This window comes from Camelus ferus, chromosome 11 (assembly GCF_009834535.1).
Source record: "Camelus ferus isolate YT-003-E chromosome 11, BCGSAC_Cfer_1.0, whole genome shotgun sequence".
NCBI classification, from domain to species: Eukaryota; Metazoa; Chordata; class Mammalia; order Artiodactyla; family Camelidae; genus Camelus; species Camelus ferus.
In genome coordinates this window covers 69,347,741-69,367,097 of record NC_045706.1, presented here as the reverse complement: position 1 = coordinate 69,367,097, position 19,357 = coordinate 69,347,741, and the positions used below count along the sequence as shown (strand labels likewise).

General features: G+C 44.2%; 1 protein-coding gene across 1 annotated transcript in view; it reads right to left on the bottom strand.

Moving 5' to 3' along the window:
• Positions 1 to 19,357, bottom strand: part of SIPA1L2 (signal induced proliferation associated 1 like 2) — a 195,434-nt gene that overhangs the window by 141,180 nt on the left and 34,897 nt on the right.

The following is a 19,357-nucleotide window of genomic DNA, read 5'->3' as shown; positions in this document are numbered from 1 at the left end:
TCAAGGCTGGGGACTGTATCTGTGGGACGTGTCACCCTTCTTTGCCCAGGCCTGTGTCCTTGAAAGAACTGGTACAGCTTCTTGCAAAATAAACACAGTCAGTGTCCTAGCATAAGAATACTGTTGATAAAGACCATGAAACCATGAGGTGTGCAGTGTTAGAATGCTTTAATAAAAGCACGCCAAAATATACACACAGCCTGCTCACAACACAGCGTAACAGTGCGACACAACCTCATGGGACACACAGACACACTCACAGAAAAAAGATGAAGAAAATTCTCCAAAAATGTCACCTGTTTTTATAGTTGGGTTTCGGCACTTGAGGTGATTTTATTTCCTTCTCTCTACCCAAGTATTGTATACAGAGGGTGCAAACTTTCAGTGGGGATCCCCCTATAAAGCAAAGAGACCTTTGGATACAAATATAAACATCTTTCCATTTATCAATAAATAAAGGTCTGTATATATTACTTTTTTTTTTTAATTGAAGTGTAGTTAGTTTTTATTTTTCTAATTCTTATTTTTTATTTACAATGTTGGTTTCAGGTGTACAGCAAAGCATGTCAGTACATCTGTACATATCACTTTAAATCAGGAAACTGCTCTATCGTTTGAGCCAACGACAGTGTTTCTCCTAAAGGCTGATTCGATGCACAGATAAACGGACTGTATGTGTTCATCAGGGTCATGAAAGTTCTGTGATTCCGGCAGGGCACCTACCCGAACAAACCAGTCTGCAAACAAACGTCCTCTGGTTGGATCCCCCTGATTCATTTCTTGACTTTTTGTGGTAGAGTGCATGCTGAGCATGCACAGGGTCCTGGGTTCAATCCCCCGCCCCTCCATTTAAAAATAAATAAATAAATAAATAAATAAACCTAATTACCCCCCCCCCAAAAAAAACAAAAACAAAGAACTGCTGGACTTTCAGGCCCACAGAAGAATTACCTAAATGCAGAATTATCCCTTGGCCAGTCCTGTATTGTCAGCAAATTTAGTTTGAGTTAAAAAAAAAAAAAAAAAAAAAAACGAAAACAAAAATTCTCGCAGAGCAGTAGCAGCCTTTCTGGGCTCCCACCCATCAGATTATCAGGTAGAATCATTTAATCACCTCCTAACCCAAACCACACCGCACACCAAGGCGTTAATAAGAAATCAGTCATCTGGTCATTAGTAATCTATTTACCCAAATAATAACGTTCGATAGAAGCTGCTGCTCCCTGGCAGTCATGTGCTCCCTTGGTCTTTAACAGAATCGTTGGGAATATAAAACTTAACTCAGTCTTCTTTTTTGGAGCACCTTCTGAGTGGGTTAATGAGTACTCACAGATCCCTTCATAAAGCTACAGGAAGGTTTTCTGATGAGAGCTTAGTCCTCATGGACACAAAGCGGCTGCTGTTTGGTCAACTAGGTCAGTTAAGAACCTCCAGTTCTCAGCTACCTGTGCATCTGGCAATGTGGGCATGAGGACAGGACAGGACGAAGTGGAGGACAGCCCAGGAGATGGGGCGAGGCTGCCAGCCTTCAGGAGGCTCTGGCCAGGGGGGTCAGGCCAGAAACCCTGATGCAAAGCCTCTTTCCTAGCAGGCGCCTGGACTGCATTGACGATAAGCTCTAAAATGAGCCAGAAATGTAGACTTCTGAGTGGATATGATTTCTCCTAAGGAACAGAACCATGAGGGGTACCGTTACTGGAGGAATACCAACATCACAGGTTTGGATAATAAGAAATGTAAATTATCCCACTAAAGACATTAAAAGATTTTAGAGCCCAGATATATAGGAGGAAAAAAAGTCAACAAAACACTGCAGCATCCTGAGCTAGAATTTTCATACACACAAAAGGGGCCTCTTTTTTAAAGCCTTAAGCTTTCATTCATCAAATATGCATTATGCACCTGCCATGTGCAGGACAAATGCCCCGTGAGTCTCACACATTTGCTCACACACGTGGTGTAAGGGTCGGCTGATGCCGACAGTCCCTGCACGGACCAGGCCCTGTGGGCTGTACCGCAATCTGCGTGTCACTAAGGTCAAGTAAGTCAAGTAACAGGAATTCCTGGACCTTTCTGTGTTTTGTTTTGGGTTTTTTTGGCGTTATAGTCAGTTTACAACATTGTGTCAATTTCTGGTGAACAGCACAGGTATTCAGTCATACATGAATATACATATATTTGCCCTCATACTCTTCTTCACTGTGAGCTACTACAAGATCTTGACTATATTTCCGTGTGCTGTACAGTATAAACTTGTTCATTTATTCTATATATACCTGTCAGTATCTATAAATCTTGAACTCCCAGTCTGTCCCTACTCAACCTCCTCCCTCCTGGCAACCACAAGTTTGTATTCTATGTCTGTGAGTCTGTTTCTGTTTTATATTTAAGTTCATTTGTCTTCTTTTTTTTATTTTTTAAAGATTCCACATATGGGTGATATCATATGGTATTTTTCTTTCTCTTTCTGGCTTACTTCACTTAGAATGACATTCTCCAGGGACATCCATGTTGCTGCAAATGTAATTATGTTGTCATTTTTATGGCTGAATAGTATTCCATTGTATAAGTATACCACAGTTTCTTCATCCAGTCATCCATCAATGGACATTTAGGCTGTTTCCATGTCTTGGCTATTGTAAACAGTGCTGCTATAAATGTTGGGGTGCTGGGGTCTTTTTGAATTAGGGTTCCTTCTGGATGTATGCCCAGGAGCAGGATTCCTGGGTCATATGGTAAGTCTATTCCTAGTCTTTGGAGGAATCTCCATACTGTTTGCCACAGTGGCTGCACCAAACTGCATTCTCGCCAGCGGTGTAGGAGGGTTCCCTTTTCTCCACACCCTCTCCAGCACTTATCATTTGTGGACTTTTGAATGATGGCCATTCTGGCTGGTTGGATCTTTCTGGTTAATTACAGAAACGATCACTCATCCTCCTGGATTCTTGTCCCAACTCCACATCATAATCTATCAGGGCAAAGGGAAGAGAGGTTTCATGTGAATTTCAACAAGTCACCTTCACTTATTTTAAGTGGATTTGCTGATATAAGTTTGTCACCATGTGATCAGAATAAGGACCACGTTCTAGGCCTTTATTTGTCACACTCTGGCCCCTGTTCTGAACCTGCTTTGTTCCATGGAACTTGCTAGTGAAGCCATCAGCGTGCCAAAGCTCACCGGGGCACCCGCTTGACACAACCATGAAACCACGCCGGGGGCAAACACAACACACTCACCAATGACTCGTTCAATATACAAGAGGCTCACACTCATCACCTTCGAGTCTGGTCCCGGGTTGTTGAACACAAGTCACAGTGTTCGTCCCATGTCCCTCTCTGTCACAGGGACCGCCATACACAGTCTCCAGGAAGAATGGGAACTAATGAGCCAAGCAGTAATGCGCCTGTATCCAGGACAAACAGCCCAGCTGACTTTCTGGTTATTTCTGCAATGTCTACACACGCCATACAAAAGTGCAAGAGACAGTCTTTTGACCTTTGACGGGCAGCTCTTAAGTGCGGTCCTGCCCGAGCTCCTTGGTCATTGCTGGGTTCTGACATCTCATCTATACAACGGAGCTTGGACCCACAGGGCGGCTCCCAAACACTCAAAGGTCCGCACAGACAACTGCATGAGAATGATCCTGATGAAAATCCTACTTACCAGCCTCCGTCTCAACCTTCTGAATCAAAGTCCAGGAGAGCAGGGGTTCGGGGCAGTGTGTGAAGTGGGCCTGGGGGTGGGTAGTTCCTAAAAGACCTCAAGGGACTCGTGACATGCAGGTTTGGAAATGACTAAGTTCCCTCGGGAACAGAGATGACGAGGGGGCCAGAAAGCTAGGCAGTACAGAGCTCCCACAGTTCCAGCTTCTCTCAGAGGCTCTGCTTTAGTAACTACAGCAGTAACACGGATGCGCTGCCTAGAACAGCAACAAACCCCAAGGAGGTCTGGAGAGTAGGAGACCCTAAAGAAATACTGATGAGGAGAAATGGGGGAAATGGTCCAAATGTAACTGGGAAAACCAAAATGCTCCCTGCGAGGACACGGGGATCCCCTCAAGGGAGGAAAATGCGTCTTGTTAGACAGCAGGCAGAGATTCAGGAACAAGAAAATGCTTCATGCGTTCCCTTTTCACCCCCAGCACTAACTATGCATATTTTAGCACATTTTAAAAAGGAAAGGGGAAGAAGTAAAAATTAGCAACCCAGCAAAACACCTGCCAAGCTGTGTCTGGAGAGCCGGGACACTGGAGGAGAGGTAGGCAGACATCTGGCATCACCTGTCAGACGGCCAAACCACTGTATTTTTAAGCTATTCAGATGCTTTCTAAAGAAGAAACAACAACGAAAAAATCCTACATGTCTGAACTGTGAGGCGGGAGAGCCGGCTTGTAACTCAGCCCTTGTCGACAAAATCCAGCAGCCTCAAAAGGTTCAATAGCCTTTTTATAAACCTATTGTGTGGGTTAGTGCCTAAAAATAGTACATTCCGCAGGCAGATCACACCGAGGAATAATTCCTACACGCTACACTTCCAAACAATAGACGGAGGAATGAAAAGAACAGTAAGATGTATTCGCTGTCAGCACACGAGCCCCTGCGGCCGCCTCCCTCCCTGGAGCCCTCCAGGCTCCCCACCTTGTCTGAACACACAGCAAACCAGTTTATAACAGTCTATACAGAGCTGGGGCAGGGGTGGGGGGGAGACGGAGCCACACATTTCTACAGTACTCACTGCCACCTTCAGGAGTCCTTCCCCCACTGAAACAGACATGAAAGCGACGGCCACACCACAGTAATTATTGACTATGCCCTACACTGAAGCAGGGACCGCAGCCTTCGCTGTGTATCAACTAAACAGAGACTTACCCTATGATCCAGCAGTCCCACTGCTGGGCATATATCCAAAGGAAACTCTAATTTGAAGAGATACACACACCCAGTGTTCACAGCAGCGCTGTTTACAACAGCTAAGACGTGGAAGAAACCTAAATGTCCATCGACAGATGACTGGATAAAGAAGATGTGGCATATTTATACAATGGAATACTACTTAGCCATAAAAAAGAATGAAATAATGCCATTTGCAGCAACATGGATGGACCTGGAGATGATCATACTAAGTGAAGTAAGTCAAATACAAATATCACATGATATCATTTATATGCGGAATCTAAAAAAAATGACACAAATGAACTTATTTACAAAACAGAAACAGACTCACAGACATAGAAAACAAACTTATGGTTACCAAAGTGGGGGCAAAGGAGGTGGGGAGGGATACATTGGGAGTTTAAAATTTGCAGATACTAACTATATAAATAAAATAGATAAACAGCAAGATCCTACTGTGTAGCACAGGGAACTATATTCAATACCTTGTAGTAACCTATAATGAAAAAGAATATGAAAAGGAATGTATAACACATATATATGTATGACTGAATCACTCTGCTGTACACCAGAAATTAACATAACATTGTAAATCGACTACACATCAATTTAAAAAATTATTTAGAAATATAGATGTCAGAAATTCAGTTTCCAATTCAATTTTTAAATAAATAATCAGTTTTAAATATCAGGCACTGGCATTTTTAAAAACTTCTCAGGCAATTCATATAGGTAGCAAGGGCTGAGAACCACTGCTTATAACAACAAAGGGGTTTAGGCCAAGTCAGGTCCCCTGCCCAAGAGGAGAGGCAGGCAACAAAAACCAGCAGGGAGGGGGTCAACACAGGGACAAAACCTGCCAAGGATGGGCCACCGAGAGGCCGCAAGTTCTACTCTTTCAGAAACCACCGCTGAACAGCATAAAAAAATCAAGTCACAGCTGGCAGCTACCAAAACAGTCAGATAAGATTGTGAGAAAGTGAAAACCAAAAACCCAAATTTTAATACTCCTTATTCCCCAATTTTAATTCAACACTTGCTTCTCCTTCCCCTTCTCAATGTATTTATTTAAAAAAGGGATTCGACCGTGGGTTTTTATGGATGATAAAGCTGAGATGGGAGAATAAATGCCAGTGTTTGACAAGTGGACTTCAGTCGAGTTATCAGATCAACTCAAAAGGAAGTGAATCGAATAGCCCGATCAGTCGTAACAAGCATGGCCTCACTGAACTCAGATAAAAATCTTACAAGAGATTATCATCTCCATTTTGCCAATGTCAAAACTGGGGCACATCCAGGATTAAACAAACCGCCCAAGGGAACATTCAATGAATCGTCTGACAGCCTGCATGGCAAACCCTGTTGTGGTCCAACCTTCAAATGAAGGTTCTTTCGCGTTCTGATCACCAAATCATGCTATTTCCACCAAGCCCATTTGCCGTATTTTTTTTTTTTTTTTGCAAATACACGGGAGCCTGCCCAGGGCAGCTCAGAATCTACTTCTGAGGTCCCTGGAGCAGCTCTGTGCTGGGGGGCACGGGCACCTGCACCTGCAGAGCGGGGAAGACAGCCTGGGAGCTGTTCCCGGTGAAGGAAAGAGAGTCCGGGAACAGAAAGTGCTCCCAGCAGCCAGCTGTTGCCATCACCACTTTGAGTGGAAGAGAGAATCAGACTCTGATCTGAGGAACGCTCCCATTTGTTGGTAGGTCATTAAACATAAAGAGCTGGCACATTTCACTGCACGTGGAGGCTCTACCTTCCCCTCTGTCTAAGCCAGCGGCCTTCTAAAAGAGACGACTGCCCTGTTTTCACTCTTACTGGGCCTCCAGGTGTGACGGGCACCCTGCAACCTCCCAGCTCACACAGACGTGCGGCAGGCCTGCTGAGCTCGGAATGACTCTCCGGACAAGACAGTTCCATTTTTTCCTTTCTCAGCTTCTGTCAGACACTCTGCTTGTGACCAAGGGGAGTTGCTTTTATCGAGGAAAAGCAATGATGTTAGTTCAGCAACAAAATCATAATGCTCCCCATTGTTCCTCACCGAAGGCCTTCTTTAGGAAATCTTCTGCTGGTACTGCCTCCAAAGAGAAACATCTAATCAAAACAAACAAACAAAAGAAAGCAAACTTACAGAGCTACACTGTGTTTTCGGGAAAGGCCTTCTGGCTTTCAGGTTCATGGGCTGAGATGGGTGTGAGCAGTGTCTCTCTAAGGGAACACCCAGAGTCATGCCTTCACGGCACAGAACTGTGAACGTCTTCCAAATACTAACACTGCAGGTGGCTTGCACAACGTTTCGACATGGCGTGGTAAATACTCCGTGGTGATAACCCCTAATAAACCAGCTTTCATACTGGTCACGTTCACCTGTCAGAAATCACGCAGAATTATTCTTTAAGCCCAGAAGCCACTGAAGATTCAACAAAGTTGTCAAAGACCGGGGGTTCACAACCCTCAGGGTGTTTGGAGCAGTCTTCCGGCCATGGATGGGCCATTCATTTAGCATTCATCTGAGTATCAGAACACAGAATAATTCCTTCATATTATAGTACACATATCATAGGACACACCCTTCAAGTTCCGCTGGGATTCCATTTGGTGTTATACTGTATCAGTGCATTTATCTTTATGGCTGACCTACAAATGGTTACATCAATATAATTATCCGAACTCTTCTTTGGGGTTCTTCTCATATCTGTCTTCAGAAAACTAGGTCACACCTTGACAATTCTGTAAGATAAGACGAAAGGAGTGACTCAGCCTTCTCCTGAAGTCACCTGCCCCGGGGGCATGGCCACAGTGAGTTTTGCCAGCCCAGGTCCCCCAGGCTCCAGGACTGACTGGCTCTGTGACCTTGAGCAAATCATTTAAGCTCCCTTGGCCTCAGTTCCCTTAATTTCTAAAAGGGAGATGATAATGCTGACTTCAAGGCACTGCTGGGAGATTAAATGAGATAAGTAAAGTACTAAAATATTATCTGCCATGTAGATAAACAGTAAGAAAAGCTGCAATAATGTATAACAATAACTCGTAGGAAGAAGAGGAAATGGCCTGCAAACATATTGCCAATGAGACCGTGTCTGCATTTCGGGAAAAAAATTATTTGTAACCTAATGGGGATAAAGCACAATGTCACGGATTCAACCAGATAGAACCTAATGGTAAGAACAGGAATTAGAAAAATAGAATTAAAAGAAAGAAATTCCTGGGGAGGGCAGAGCTCAGTGGTAAAGCACCTGCTTAGCATGCACAAGGTCCTGGGTTCAATCCCCAGTACCTCCATTAAAAACAAAAATTTAAATAAATTTTTAAAAGACCTAATTGCTTCCCCCCTCCAAAAAAAAAAAAGAAAGAAATTCCTAGTTATCAAAAAAACTATATGTCACTTTGTCATTTAAGAATAATTCAAATTTCAAAGCAGGTTTTTCTCTCCTTTTTTGAGTCTGACTAGCATCAATCAGCCCATGGGAAACCAGAGTGCTGGACGTGTCAAATTAAGGACCAAATCCTCCTTTGTTCAAGTGATGAGTTCAGGGAGAGCAGAGAAAGAATTGGGAGGAAGAGGCCGAGGAACCCGCAGGACCGCCCCTGGCACCCAAGGAGAAAGGCTGGCTTGCGTGACGGAATTTGCACAACCTGCCCTGAGTTCTTGGTGACCTCCACGAATTCTCAAACCCTCTGGGGCCATATGAAATCCCTCACATTAGCTCTATCAACACATCTTTTTTGCTATGAACATAAAACACCAAAATGTACGTGTCTCAATTTATTCACTTATGCATTCCAGTGTGCGCAGCAATACCCACAACGTGCCCAGCATTCCAGAGGGCACACAGCCCCACGGCCACCTCAGCTCACCAGCATCCCCCTAGAGGCTGATAATTCCCGCACGGGAACCTGGTATTAGAGGTCCTCGGATGTACTTTTCCCTTCCCTGTTAGATTATAAACTCTTGGCGGGAAGGGCTGCATTTTAATCATCATCTTTCCCCTGGGACCTAACAGAGCATTCCAATTACAGAAATTACCCAAAAAAACAGTTTACTAAACCAAATCGCCCTCCAGGATACATGGAACAGGAGAGCCCAGGGTGTCGTTCCCCTGAGGTCTTCCAATGCTAAGATCGTGGCTAAACCTTCCTCAATCTGGCTGAAACCGAATGCTTGTAAACATAATCTGGAAAATGTTAACCCACCTTTAAATGCCATGAATCTAAGCAGCAAAAACACAAACTTACGGAAGAGGACACTTTTACATATAGGCTAGTGCATTTCCCAGTGTCCGAGCACCTTCAGCTTCAACGCATCCTTGGCATCCTGACCCAGACAATGCAGAGCATACTGGACATGACACCCTCCACCCAGCGCTGCTCTCCTAGTAGAGATCCAACCTAGGAACTGCGATGCTCCCTCAGAAACTTGAGCAGGACAATGAGAAGACTTTAAGTAAATGGAGATAAACGATGGCGCCTTGGGCAGTCCATTAGTCCTAGAATTCTACTGGCCTTAACAAAACTGGTCAAAAAGGAAAATGGACAGGATCACAAAAAAAACCCAGCATCACCTGCCACTACTTTTCATTCCAGAAAGGAGGAAGGTTGAAGGTAGCGCTGAAACAGAGAGGAGGCAGAAGGTAATCCAGGCATCGAAACAGCAGCTTTCTGCTAAGAAGATGCCTAAGGAGTTAAAAATTCCCACCAGAAATCTGAAGGCTGAAATGCACACCATTATCACACTGTGGTCCCAGCTGTCTTGGGAAACTGTACTCATCTTTGTAAGAACAAGAATTTGGCGCTCAGCCTGAATTTTTCTTAGTAATCCCCTAATGATAACAATTGACTTATCCTGCAGAACAAGTCTTCTAATCCCCTGATAAACATGCTTCTAAGCCCCTTTGGTGGTTAGTTAAGTACGTCCTAGCTTCATCAATGGGAAGTGAGGGCATCGAATGATAAAATCATCTACATGGGATTATGAGCAAGTCAGAATTAAACCAGTATAGCATCTCCTCAATTCTGATGCTATTACAGAATTTACAGATTACAAACAACGTTCTCATTACAGATACATTTATGTGAGAATAGAAGTCCTTGCAAAAGAGAAAATAAAAGAACCAAAGCAAATGAACTTCATAGCTTTTTTTTAACAATAGACAATGTTGTACAGATTTGTAATGTTGCCTTTAATTGGGGTATAATTAGGGGTATAATTATAACCCATGTCAATATAACCCTAAAAGGATTTTCAGTTTGGGATTTATTAGCTGAAAAGAAAGAAAGGAAGAAAGGAAAGGAGGAGGGAAGGAAGGAAGGAAGGGAGGAAGGAAGGAAAGGAAGAAAGAAAGAAAGGGAGAAAGAGAGAAAGGAAGAAAGAAAGGAAGAGAGGAAGGAAGGAAGGAAGAAAGGAAAGAAGGAAAGAAAAGAAAACAGAAAAGAAAGAAAGGGACAAGAAAAAAAGAAAAGAGAAAAGAAAAGAAAAACAAAAGAATAAAACTAAGAACTGGCAAAATGCCTGTTTGATTTATGTGACAAAGGTCTAATATACAGAATAAAGAAGTTAAAAAAAATCAGCACATGTAATACTTGAAAAGGCAAGTGGGCCAATGAAACACAAGTGGCCTTTTACATGGTTACTGGTCAACTTCAGCATTCATTTTTAAAAAGAACATAAATATTAAAAGAAGAAAATAGTTTGTTCATTAAAATCAGAGACAAATGAAACACTGAGATCCCCACTGCTGGTGAAGGTCACTGATGGAACCGTAAGCGGGCACAAACTATCTGGGGGGCAATGCGGCAACGCCATCGACACTGAGTGTATGGACTCCTTCATCCAGAAATTCCATTCCCAGGAATGTATCCTGGAGAAGTGGTTGTCAAGTCTATATACAAACATTTCATTAGGAATATCCAAATACTGACAAGCCCCTAAATGTCCTCAACAGGGATTAGTTAAATAAATTATAGTCTAGATTAGCTAAATAAATTATAGACCATTTACACAATGAAGAGCAATTCATCATTAAAAACAAACAGGAACTACCTAAACGCTGACAATGAAAAGATGTCTCTGATATGTTTGTAAGTTAACAAAAACAACCGGAAAAATAGTACCTACTGACTAATCCTCTTCTTTGTTTTGTGTTTTAGTTCCTTAAAAAGTCTGCATGGAGATTTAAAAGAAAGTCTGTCAATAGTGACTGCCTTGTACATATATGCAAAGTAAAAAAAAAAATGTTCAATATATTGTATATATATATTTGCATGCAATACAATGTATATGTGCAGTCAAATTATAACAATTTTACCTAATAAAACTGAAAACTGAAAAAAAAAAAAAAAAACCAGAAAATAGGGATTGCCTGGGAGGAGTGAGATGATAGGGGAGATTCCTGCTCTACTTTAAATAGTCTGTATTGTCTGAACTGAATACTTCTATCAGTTTTAAAACTGAAACTTGTAACTGTTGACAAAACATGCTTAAAATTACATCCTGAATAACAAAACAGAAAACTTTTTTAAATTATATGATGAGCATGTATCACAAATGTTTATACGGTGGCAGATTCTATGATAAACCCATACTATCACTCCTCAAAAATTAACCAGAAAAGAAATTAATCTGGAGGCCATGCAGGAATTAATCTGGAGACCATATACTCTAAAGTCAGCTGCTGTACACACCTGACTACTGACTAGAGAAAACCTAGGTGTTTGTTCCAGGCAGCCATCCCCCCAAAGTGCCCAAAAGCACAGCAAAAAGCAGAAAATGAGCAGAGCTGTGTCCAGGAGGGGCGAGGTGCCCCGGTGCAGGCTGGAGGCTAGTGTCAGGATGAACGCATCACCAGTCTGAGCAGGGACCAAGGAGCCAGGAGGGACAAGGCCAGCTGTACAAGGCCAGGTCTTCCCTTAAAATAAATCTAGGTAACACCTCCCGCTGCCTGTGCTGAAATGTAAATGACCTTCCTCTCTTGTTACTCCCACGGCAGAATTTACTCTGGTCCTGATGCTCTCATTAGCACTTCAGCCAAGTCTTTTGAGTTGCTTTTAAGAGGGAACAGTCTTTTCAGATTGAGAGTCTTTCTACTATTGTTTCCTTGAGTCCTTCTCTTCTAGCAGTGGTTTCACAATCTCACCATTCAACATACGTGCATATATATATATATATACGCATATATATACATATAATGTATTTACAATTTGTGATAAGAAAACATGTGATGGGTTTCTACTCCCTCCTCCTTCAGTACTACTTTGCCACTGTTTGAGTGCTTAGCCACTTAAAAAATTTTTAAATGCAGGCTCTCAGGCCGGAGACCTCAAAATGCACCAACACACTTCAACAACAAAGGCTGTGGAAATACAGATGCCCAACACACACGACTGTAACTGAATCCCTGCGCTGTGCACCAGAAATTAACATGACATTGCAATCCGACTATACATCAACAAAAAAATTACATTACATTAAAAAAAAGACATATGTCAAATAAATGCAGGACTTGACCCTAGACTGGACCTGTGTGGGGCAGGAACACTACACAGGACACTTCACGTCAGATGACAACACTGGAATGATAACAGACTAGGTATAAGTAATGCATCAACAGGAAGTTACCCCAAGTTGATCACTGAACAGTAGTTCAGTAAGTGAATATCTCTGTATTTAGGAAATACACACGAGTACTTGGAGGGTAAAAAGCCATGATGTGTGTAACTCAACCTTAAACAGTGCAGAAGAAAACATGTGTGCGTGTGTGTGTGTGTCTGTGGACAGAGACTGAGAGAGAAGAATGTTGATCCACTTTTGATAATCCAGCACCAGAGACCAGATGTGCCCGGATGCTCCCTTCTGACAGCTCCTTATTTCCTGCTGTTACAGAAAACACATTTGTGAGCACACACAGGGAGGGGAGAGCCAGCTCTGCCTTTATTCTATGTCTGAGGGAACAATTGAGGGGACCCCCCCAGCCCCAGGCAGAGCCAGTTGGACCTCGTGCCGGATGCCCTGGTCCCCCACCTCTCTCTCCATCATTGTCCGCTCAACATCCTCTCAGTGCAGACCCCCCATGTCACACCCCACCACCAGGAGAGCAGCCCCTTGCCCACCATGAAACTCAAACGGCCCCTTTTATCTAAGGGGCATTCCACGCAGAGACTTACAATCTGATTTCTAAAACCCTATCCTTCTAGACATATTAAGGGGTGCTCACGGGAACGTGCTAATGACTCCTTCTGAAGCCCCCAATCTAGGCAATTCCAAAGTCCAAACAGGCTTCCTAACTTGAAGCTCACCCGTCTGCTGTGGAGGAGTGACCGACCAGAACACTCAATCCATCAGCCAAGGGGAACAGAAACAGTCAGCTTCATATATATATGTGTATGTAGGACTGAAAAACGATGCTATGCACCAGAAATTGACACAACACTGCAAACTGACTATACTTCAATTAAAACAAAAATCTTAAAAAATAAAAAGACCTATTCATGGGACATAGAAGCCTGCTGTGGGGAACAGGTGGGGTGGCTCTGCAGCTCCAGGGGGTGGTGGCAGGAGGGTGGGCAAGGGCTCGCAGGGCTGGGAGCAGGATCCTACAAGATAAACAGATCCAGTTCTGACTCACAGAGAAACTTCTGCTCAGCAGTTCTCAGGGTGTGCCCCAAGGAACCCCCTGGGGTTCCCAAGACCCTTCCAGGGCTCCCCAGGTCAGAGCCGTCTTCATCAGGACACCAAGCATCCCTGACCCTCCTGCTAGTGCAGTGGAGTCTCCCAGAGGCTGAGGAACCCACCCTGGGGCAGAGAGGAGAATCTTCCCGTACCCGCTAACTCCAGATATCCAAGAGATTCACAAAAATGTAAAACGCCATTCTGCTCGTTAATTTCTTTTGTTTCAGAAAATAGCCATTTTCATGAAACATCATTTATCATAAGGTGTACAGGGCTTACTGACATTTTAAATGAATTAATCAATACTTTTAAACTTCCTAATTTTAGTTCTAATATGGTAAGAATCCGTAAAGATAAGCTGCATCATCAGAAATTCCTTGGCGAGGGGAGGTACAGCTCAGTGGTAGAGCGCGTGCTTAGCAAGCACGAGGTCCTGGGTTCAGTCCCCAGTACTTCCCTTAAAAAAAAAAAAAATTCCTTGAGAACCTTAGCAATTTTTAAGTGTCTGGGGGCCTGAGACCAACACTGTGAGAAGAGCTGTATCAGGTGTCTATTGCGGTAGTGACTTCTGTTTAACCGCATCTGCTTTTAACAACAGCAGTGGTCGGTATCAGGTACGCAGCACCATGTACCAGGGGCCCTGCTAAATGCTTTGTGTGTGTCATCTCCAAACTCACAATCATCCTAAAAAACAACAAACAAAAACGAACAAACAAAAAACCCAGCTTTTCTGCCCCCTTGGTGCTTTCAAGGACTGGTTACTTGCCCAAAGCGGATCAGCAAGTCATCCTGGCTCCTAAGACCATGATCCCATGATCTTTCACTGCATCACTTTTTAAAAGAGCAACTGTGAGAATTTTTGCAAACTTCACTGGTGCGAAGCGGCTGGGACCCACCCCTCTCCTCCTTGACCTGACCTTGTGTGGATTAAAATGCGACACTGTGCAGGGCACAGCTGGATGAAATGCTGTTGACAGGGCTCCCCAGCTGCCTACAAAAGACACCCTCCCCCCCAAATGACCGGTTTACATCTGCTGTCCCTGCAGAGCATTAACGGCGTCCCTGATAAATTACAGGGTCGCCTATCAATAAGGCTGTAATTGGCCTTGGCTTTAGAAAGCCCACCTTTTTCAATCTGTCTCAGTTTTTATGCAGCTTTGAAACAGTTGGTGAAGTGGTATTAGTATGACTCCTTCAGCTATAGCTGAATTTAAGATTATGTGCAGGGGTGAGGGAGGGGAAAGAAATTCTGACTGATAAAACATATGCAGCCAATACAGCTGACTCTGAGCTTAAAAATCTACCGCATGGTATGGTGAATCCCCCTCCCCCAAAAAAACCTGTTTAATGTTTTTTGCTTAGAATTATCATATGATCCAACAATCCCCACATCTGGACGTATACCCAAAAGAACTGAAAGCAGGGACTCAGACATTTGGACCCCCACGTTCACAGCAGCCTTATTCGCGGCAGCTAAAAGGTAAAAACAACCCAAGTGCCCATCAACATTGTGGTATGTCCATTCAATAAAACAACAGAATTTATTCAGCCTTTAAAAAGAAAAGAATTGGGACACACGCTGGAACCTGGATGAATCTTGGAGACATTATGCTTAGCCAAGATAAGCCAGTCACAAAAGGACAAATACTGCTGGATTCCACTTACATGAGGTACACAGAGGAGCCAGATTCATAGACACAGAAAGGAGGACGGTGGTTGCCAGAGGGTGGGGAGGTGGGGATGGGATACTGTTTAGCGAGAACAAGGTTCCTGTCTGGGAAGAGGAAGACGCTCTGGAGAAGGATGGTGGTGATGGTTGCCCCTCAATGTGAAGGTGCTTAACACCAGTGAACATCACACTTGCAAATGGTTAAAACAGATGTTACAGATATTTTACCACAATAAAAGAAAACCATAAAAGTATTTATCAAAAAGGTTTCCTAACACTAAGTAACTAGAAAAGAATATATTACTGAGTACCTTATGTCATAGTTTTAATCTTCACTAAGTTTATTAATACCAACCAAGCATTCATCCCCCCAACAAACGTTCACCGACAGCCTCCTGGTTATCACCTCCTGTGCTCAGAGCTGATAAAAGAGACAGGCACCAGAGAAGCCAGCCACAGAGCTAGGCACACCAAAGAGCGCCCCGGGGAAGCCTGCGCAGGAGCCTGCGACCCCGCCCAGCGCATAATAAACGCTCCTCGCAAACTAAGTATGGACTTGTACAATTTTAGAAAAGAAAATTCTGAGGGTAGAGCTCAGTGGTAGAGTGTGTGCTTAGCATGCACGAGGGCCTGAGTTCAATCCCAAGTACCTCCAATGAAAGAAAGAAAGAAAGAAAGAAAGAAAGAAAGAAAGAAAGAAAGAAAGAAAGAAAGAAAGAAAGAAAGAAAGAAAGAAAGAAAGGAAGGAAGGAAGGAAGGAAGGAAGGAAGGAAGGAAGGAAGGAAGGAAGGGAGAGAGAAAGAAAATTCGAAGCATCACTATTATTCAAAGTTTTAGGGATCATTTTTTTTCTCTAAAGAGGCTCTCTGTTTTCATTTTTTTAATGCTGCTATACTATCAAGCCCTCAGCTTCAGTTTACACCTAAGTCTCTCAGAGTCCTACTGAGCAAGCCGTCTGTTTCAGGCCTCAGCATGCCGTGGCTCACTTCTCCTCCCCAGCAGACACCCTCCAAGCTATGCGGCAGTGCCCCCACACAAAGCACACGACTCTGTCAAAGGCACTTTTCCTTCCTCCGATGCAGCAAACATCCTGTAAACAATGAATGCCCCGCTCTTTTAAGCGGGCTGCTTTTGTTTACCGACCGGAAGGGAAACCACAAATCCTCCAATGGCACCGCGGACTCCGGAGCTCTGCTTCATTTCCTACCAAGCAGGTGGTTTACATGAGGCAACTGCCTATTGTCTCTTGCCTTGTTTTTGGAGACTTCGGGATTGGGAAAAAAAAAAACAAAAACAAAAACAAAAACGTGAGCTTTCTGCAAAGCAGTCTTCCCAAGCAGAAGAGCTGGGGCCATGGCTGTCACAGAGAGGGGAGGGACGATGGTCCCGTGTCCCCCGCTCTGAGAGGCGCCTCGCACTTCAACCAGAAACCCCTCCAGAAACCCAGATCCGCGGAGGTCTGGTCCCTTGTCCTGACCAGTGGGTTCATCAGCTGTTTCTCCAGTAAAACAGGGTTCTGGAAAGTGAAGGCAAACATCTTCTTTCCATGGAGAAGAATAAAAATACTCTATCTGGCTTAAAACCTCCATGTATCCATTGACTGTTAGGGCAGGCCTGCTAGTACTCAGGGCCAGCCGGCACCAGAGAGAGGCCAATGTTTGTTCTTGTTTTTTTCATCTTCAAAATAAAAATTCCTTTCAAAAGACTGAGATGTCTCTGAGAGGCAGAGCCGTAAGCGCTGATTTCTGGCCTCGCACCGGTGAACTCTGGTGATGGGCACAGCGGTCCTGCCTACTCCCGCCCGGCATCTGGACCAGAAGGTCCCCAGGAGACTGAACCCAGCACTCAACCACTCTGAAAGCACGGGACACATGAATATGCAACCAGTGCTGGATTCAAAGAGCCAGTTATACCTGGAGAGAGTTCTGAATCACAGAGGATTCTGGAGAGGAACGTCACATTCTGCCATCTGCTCCTGGAAATGCATTTTAGAAACCAGCGCACCTGTCAACGCCCAACATCCAAGGCCGTGACCACCCCTCCTCGGTGGGCTGACCCGGCCTGTGCTTGTCTTTACCATCAGTCACTTCTTTGGGGACAAGGACAGCCTTATCCATCCTTCTGTGCCCAACCAGCCAGCTGCCACAAAAAAACAACCCACCGCACCTCTAACTCAAATACAGAAAACAGAGTTCACATCCGTCCCACAAACCTCCTCTCCACCCCTGCTCCCAACCTGGGCTTAACAGCCCCGTCTTCCCTCACGTGCCCTCTTCTGCAGCCTGAGCCCTGTCTGTCCAGCACCCCCTCTTCTGGCTCTGGGAGGGACACCCTGCAGCCCCCGGGTCACTCAGGGCACAGCCCTCCCTCACCTCAGTGACTAGCCCAGGGTGCAGAACCAAAGGGAGCCCTCGACATCTCATCTGGGGTAGTGTAGGGATCTTGGGAGGCAGAAGTTGGATTTCCACTGAGGATGCTAAGCTTGGAGGGTGTGAACCGCTGGCCACCAACCTGCCGAATCCCATGGGAAGAGCTGATGGGAACTCAGCCAAATAGAGTAGGAGAGTCAAAATATAAGACAGAAAGTGTCTCCAGGACAAGGTTTGAGCCCCTGGATCCAACCAGACCTGAAGCATACTATTCCTAGACGTCTCTGTTAACCTGAGCAGTACCTTTCCCTTCCTGCATAAAACGGTTTAAGTTGGGTTTTCATTATTCATAATGGATAGTCCACATGGCTACACCTATTCAAAACTGCACCACGCATAACTTCAATCTCAAAATAGCCTTCAAACAATTCCATAGACAGCCCAAGCACCTTTGACCTGACAGTCAAAGCATGCAATAAATGACCTTTCCCAAAGAAATATGCCCTAAGGTCCTGCCTCTGTCCCTTTTATCAAGATGTTTCCATCCTCCAGAATACCCAGTGGCCTTCACAGCCTCAGTCAAAGGCCTTCATCCTCACCAAACTTTCTCAGACATCTCTGAGTGAAAGAAAAAAAAAAAAAGTGTTAAAGAAAAACTTTCCAGACAGACGGTGTCTACTCCCCAAGACAGTTACTTGAACCTAGTGTTTTTGCTCTAACATTTTGCAGTCAGGCCTATATGTGATTTATGTATAAATAATTCCACTGTGAGTTTTTAATGAGCAGAAGCCTTAGGCGTAACAGGGAGTCAATAAGGAACTGGTGAAATGAGTCATCGTAAGCAGGCCAGCTGACATTTGCTGGCGATGGTGTCTCAATTAATTCAAAGTTTTTATCCTTTCCGCATAAATTCATTACATTAATTTTCCTCTGAACTTTTAAGAGTAAATAACTAAATTACCATGACTACTGGGATGGTCTTGATGCGGCAGAGGAAATAAATACTCTGGGTTCTTTCAGTTTTTCCCACAAATAAGATAAATGAGGATGATTCCTGGGAAACAATACACCGCTGCTGAACTACAGCTAAAATGCTTTAACTACTCCACTGGCACCGTGACGTCCAAACATTCGGCCAAGGGCACCAGGCCACCTGGCCACCAGGCCACCAGCAATCTCCCCAACCATCCTTCCAGATCCTCTCCTGCCGCCCAGGCTCACACACTCAAAGCGCGGTTTCTCAGATTGCTCAGGGAGAGGGAGGAGGAGTGAAAAGTCAGGGCACTGTGTGCTGAACGCCCCTCTCCTCTACCCAGTGTGTAAAACACAATAACTAATAATACAACTATACTGTGGGGACCGGGAACAACTTTATCAGCAGAAAGACGTACAAGATGAATTCACATGCAACCCCACGAACATACCTATCCAGGAAGGGAAAAAAAAAAACAAAACAGGACACTGAACATGGCGCGCCCTGGCCGAGACGTGCTCCTCCACCATCATTTGCTAGTTTGCTTTATCATCTGCATGGAGACAAGCAAATGTTACAAATAAGATGTCGTTCCTTAGTGTGGCGGTTCACATTCATTATCTTAAGAACTGAATTCTGATCCAACCTTGGTGGAGCCAAGATCGAATGCAGCCCTCTCCCCGTCTGGCGGTTCCCCACACCCCCTGCGCAGGTGGAACGCGGTTCTCAGGTAATGACGTTACGATGCCATTTTTTTAAATTGAAGTATAGTTGATTTACAATGTGTT